The sequence below is a fragment of the Primulina huaijiensis genome, chromosome 2, assembly GCF_012295235.1.
Source record: "Primulina huaijiensis isolate GDHJ02 chromosome 2, ASM1229523v2, whole genome shotgun sequence".
Lineage (NCBI taxonomy): Eukaryota > Viridiplantae > Streptophyta > Magnoliopsida > Lamiales > Gesneriaceae > Primulina > Primulina huaijiensis.
Genome location: NC_133307.1, coordinates 20,758,756 through 20,764,755, shown reverse-complemented (window position 1 = coordinate 20,764,755; position 6,000 = coordinate 20,758,756).

Genomic DNA, 6,000 nt, shown 5'->3' with positions numbered 1-6,000 from the left:
AAGAAGACGAAGAAACAGAACCAGTCTTCTTGAACTTCTTACCCCTTGGACGCAATGCAGGCTGCTGAACTGACACTGGTGGTGGAGAAGTATACTGTGGGCCTCCGCGCCTGAGTCCAGCCTCAGCTGCCTTGGCTCGTTCCACTGCCTCTGCGTAGCTGGTAGACAAACCAGAAACAACATAAGTATATATAGCAGGATGCAATCTATTCACAAACCTGTTATATTTTGCCTTCGCATTCTCAGCTACGTGAGGTGCATACTTCAACAGAGTAGAAAACTTCGAAGCATATTCCGCAACAGTCATCGTTCCCTGCTGCAAACTATTAAATTCATTCTCTTGGGCAGTATAATAAGAAGGAGGGGAATACTGCTCCAAAACTGGGCCTTGAAGACATCCCATGTGACTTTNACTCAAAATTCCTCATATCTTCTCCCTCCATTGTCCCCATTCACCACCCTCTAATTACCTTCTACTGCCATTTTCGGTAGTTCGGGTCCTCATAATTAGTTTCTACATTTAACTCACAAGCCTGGACTGTGGGGCCCTTAGCTCCTAATCGTTATTACAACACAATTTGATTAGGGTTAATTAATCACAGCGGAAAACGAGTTTAAAATTTCTTCACAATGAGCCCAAAATATGCTATTTTAATACTAAAAATAGTATTTCATCTCACAACATAAAACAGGCCCACACATAATCAAAACAACTCATACAACAACAAATCATATCCTCGGGACATACCCCGGTATATAGATACATATACATATATACTGGGAAACAACCACTAAACATCAAATCAGACTATGACTCCCTCTAGAAGCACCCTCTCCGGTCTCCTGATATCCTGGAGTACCTGTCATTGTCAACATACAAAGACAACAACAACCCCATCTGGGGTGAGCAAAGCTCAGTCTGAAGCAACCACAATATATACCACAGATATCTAAATAATGATATATGATATGCAATGCATGTATGTCGTGGAGGTATCAGGTCAAATGCCCATCCACTGAGCACATGTCAGAGTCAATCGAATCGCTATCAAATCAATGCTCGAGCTGGCACACCGGCCTCAATCAGGGATAATCGTATGATAGCGTCGACAAAGCGCCATCAAATCCCAAATCTCAATCAATCATCGGGGCCACTAATGTCTATGCTTTAAGGGTCATGTAATACCAAACATAGCATTGTATTCACAAACCTCAGAATCAAATCAAATCATATCAGGGTATCCAAGGATCATAGCTCAACGTGTATGTCATGTATGCCANAATTAAAGAATTTTAATCGTTGGATTGAGATTGAAGACTTATTTGTCAGTTATTATTAATTCTGATAAATATATGCGGTAGAATAACCGACAAGAAACTAAGTTTTGAAGTCGGAATTGAATTATGTTATGATTTGAATTTGATATGAATATTTGAAGTTTCAAAAGATATTTGAAACTTATATTATTGATTTTGAACGATGTTGNATAATCTATCTACATCAATAACATATTCATTTCAATCAACAACATCGTTCAAAATCAATAATATAAGTTTCAAATATCTTTTGAAACTTCAAATATTCATATCAAATTCAAATCATGACATAATTCAATTCCGACTTCAAAACTTAGTTTCTTGTCGGTTATTCTACCGCATATATTTATCAGAATTAATAATAACTGACAAATAAGTCTTCAATCTCAATCCAACGATTAAAATTCTTTAATTTTAATAAATTAGGAATAATTCAAAATAACATCACTATAATCATCTCTTCTTCGTTAAAATCATACATTATTCAACAATATTCAATTTCTATATGATTTAACAATTTATCGGATTTATTCCAAAAATCGACGAATTTCAAACATCACCAAAAATATAAAATTTATACCTCAAATCGAAGACCATGTGTCAACGATCCCAGAACTGAAGTCGGTTCGTCGATTGGATAAACCGATAAACCGCACGATCGAAAAGAAAAATCGAAACCCTATTATTTCTTTTCTCTCCTCCAATGCCTTTCTCGTTCGTTTACTGTAAGCAAAGCTGAATTCATTTCATTTCATGAAATGAATCCACCGCCTTAAATATTTTTATTATTATTATCTTTTTTTAATATTATATTATATTATATTAATAATATAATATATACTATTTAACATTTTAACGTCGGTATATCTCTTTGGACCAGTCAAACGATCAAATTTTTCAAAACTCAGAACATGAAACTTCTATATCTTTGAGTTTTCTACGTTATATCCAAATCTCAAATCATTTGGACTTCATATGACAAAGATATGTCACTATTTACCATTTTGCCCTTAAAATTAATTCATTATTTTTCAACTTATTTACGAAAATGACATCAAAATAAATTGAATATTTTTTAACTTATTTATCAAAATGCCATCAAAGCTATTTTAGTCTCGGGGTTTCACATGGACACACTTCTTAGGATTCCAAGTCCTCGTTCCCCTTACTAGCCTGCCTCAACCTTCTCCTTCCGTCCCTATGCTCCTCATTCTCAAGGATCTGAGGTCAACTCGACCCCGACCCCGACCCCATCCACTTCCACCAACTTCTATCTTTAATCTTACTCAATCCAATTCAATTCATATGGGATTGAATACTTTATCTAGGAACCATCAGTCCCCCATTCTACTCGAGCTAGGGCTGAGTCCATTGTCCTAAATTAACTTTCTCGGAACTAATCTATGCCACCTTCAATTCAGATGTTTCTTCTACAAAAAAAAAAAAAAAAAAAAAAAAAAAAAAAACAAGCTTGGTCCGTCTCACCACATAAAATAGGTTAGTTGAATTGACAATCTCAACTCATCAAAATGTGAAGTCACTTTATCCAACCAAATTCAATAAAAAATTTATTAGGCCCAGCCCACAACATAAAGTTAGCGGTTGAGTTGGTAATTTTGTGGATATTTTCCAACTTCCATATTGGTTTCTTACAGATCGATTGTTTTGATAATGCTAGAATGCTAATTAAAAGGAGCTTATTTCAGCTTTTGAGGATATGCAATGACATAATTGCTCTTTCTTCTTGGTTAGTAGTCATACGCGTAATTTGCATTCACTTTTGTTGATACTTGGAAAAATTGGGGTAGATATGGCAACTTTTTCAAGCAAAATCTCCTTATAAATCGTGGCCTAGAACCGATCTCCGATTGTTGGGTGCAATAATTGTCTCTACTTAGTAAAACGATCGAACCGTAGTGGTCGAGCTATTGTGCGGTTTAAAAAATTTGAGTTGCACATTTACCACCAGCTATAGTTTCTGGTAAAGCGACAAGCGCTCTGTCCTACAATTGATATTAGAGTCAATGTCACATGTTCGATTCTCATTGATTGCAAGGAGTGCAATTATTGGGAGAGAGATTGTTGGGTGCAATAATTATCCCTGCTTAGTAGAGCGATCGAACCGTGGTGCTTGAGCTGCTGTGTGGTTTAAAAGATTTGAGTTGCACTATTACCACTAGCTATAACTTTTGGTAAAACGACAAACGCTCGGTCCTACACCGATCATGTCGAACTTCTGCACACACGAACCAAACACTCGTGAAAGGACATAGAAAGAGTTTTCTGGCATGATCACTCAAACAATCAAGTGACAATTAAGATCACGAAAAAGAGAGAAAACTCATTCAGTGAAAGTATTGTGAATTCTGAATGAATACAAGTGCAATGTGAACCTTGTATTTATAGGCAAACCTCCATATGTGATCAGAGATCATGGGAAGATTCACTTTCTGTTTGAATATTGAATCCTCCCTTGTCTATGACTCTTTCCTTATCAATACTCCTTCTTTATCTAGAAATCTTCCCTTATCTAGATATACAAATATCTAGAAACAGATTCGATACTCAATCCACTCAAAATTCCTCATATCTTCTCCCTCCATTGTCCCCATTCACCAACCTCTAATTACCTTCTGCTGCCATCTTCGGTAGTTCAAGTCCTCATAATTAGTTTCAACATTACTCACAAGCTCGGAAACACTTCTCCGGATCCTAGTTCCTCATTCCCCTTACAAGCCTGCCTCAACCTTCTCCTTCCCGTCCCTCTACTCCTCATTCTCAAGGATTCGAGGTCAGCTTGACCCCGACCCCATCCATTTCCTCCAACTTCTATCTTTAATCTTACTCAATCCAATTCAATTCATATGGGATTGAATACTTTATCGGGGAATCATCAGTCCCCCATTCTAGTTGAGTTAGGGTTGAGCTCATTGTCCTAAATAAATGGGCAAGACCGGACATGGGCGCCAAAGTATTTGTCGAATTTAGAACCGCGGTGACAAAATCTGACACTTGAAGTCACCTCTTCACCAGCAACAATACCGTCGATGTCAGCCCTAACTAAGAATAACACGATTGATGTCAAAACCCTATTTCAAAAAAAAAAAACAACCGACGTAAAGCCTAATCAAGAATAATGACTGTTATTATGAGCAGATCGTTCGCCTTACTAGACTAGGCTGGCCTATGACATTATCCGGCAAACTGTTCGCCTTTAGAATTCACCGTGACACTATTCCAATTCGTACCAATGGTCCAGATCAACTCTTCGTGTCCATATAAGACCCACACATCTATTTATTTCACATTTTTTCTTTCTTCGCTTTTACTTGTCTCGCTCTCTGCATCCGGGTTTTCCAGTCTTCCAGATTTATCAGCTCCCATGCCTTACTTTCCTGTAAGTTCTCATTTATTTATATTTATTTTTCAAGTCTCGCATGCTTATCTCCTTTGATTCCTCGACCTCGGGCGCTCATGCTCGAGGTTCAACTGAGGAAGAGTTTGTTCGGTCCCAAGCCTTGCAACCTCATTCCCATGCTCTTTCTCATACCAAGGTGAATGAGTCGGGCCCCTCTTCTAGCTTCAAATTCCGTAAATGCTCCAACCCTAATATTCTCCAGTCTGTGGCTCCGACCATTACCCCTACCTGTGCCCTACCCTCCAGGGTCCCTTCTCTCACCTCCACACAGGATAGTGGTATAATACCTAGGCCTCCCAGCTCACCTTCGAGAACAAGATGCAACTTCCCTCTCTTGGGGACATTCTCCAAAATTGTGATATCATTATTCTGACCATTGTTGACCGAGCCCACCGATTCCCCAATTTTCCAAGAGGTGGTCCATCACTCTAGGATTATTCTAAGCCAGCTCCAGCCGAATTCATTATGACATACTGCATTACCTATGTTCTCTTCCGGTCTCTTGGCCTTGTTATTAAACTTTTAGTTTTAAATTATATTATTCATGAAAATATATCGACGTATCCTTCATCTTCAGCTCCCGTCCTCACTATAAGTTTGCTATCAATCTCCAGAGCTCTAATAAAGGTTGGAGAGAATTCTTCTTCTTTATCTGGCTTTCTGTCTTTCCCGACTTCCCCTATCCTTCATCGACTTCCCCTATCCTTCATCCCATCTCTTCCTTGACGACCCAAACCCATCCTTGACTAAAAGAAAACAACCTTTTTCACACTCGCTTCATCGAGGGCTTAGTCTGGATAGACTATGATGACCCTACCCTTCTCCACGAAGACTTCATTTTCAAGTATGGACTGAGTTCTTGGGGTTTTGTTCCAGCAGAATGCGAAGCTGAGGTCTCCGATGAGACGTCCGCAAAACCAGGCCCTCAGGAGAGTTTGGGCACTCATCCCAGTATATTTCTCTTTGCCCTTTATAATGTAATGATACTTGACTGTTTTGACGTCTTTTACCTTTTCAATTTTTCATAGATCAGAGAGATAAAGGCTATCATGGCCCGCCAATTTCCCAAGGACACTACGAGTACTTCATGGGTTGCGCGTTCTCCTCCCTTCCAAACATTTCATACAGAGCACCAGGCAGCCAGCTATGTCGATACTCCCCCATACTCAACTGATTTTCGCTAGAAGCGGAAGGAAGCAGAGGTGGTGATGCGATTCTTTGACCACAAAAAGCAAACGCACTCGAAAACGGAGTCACGCATTCGA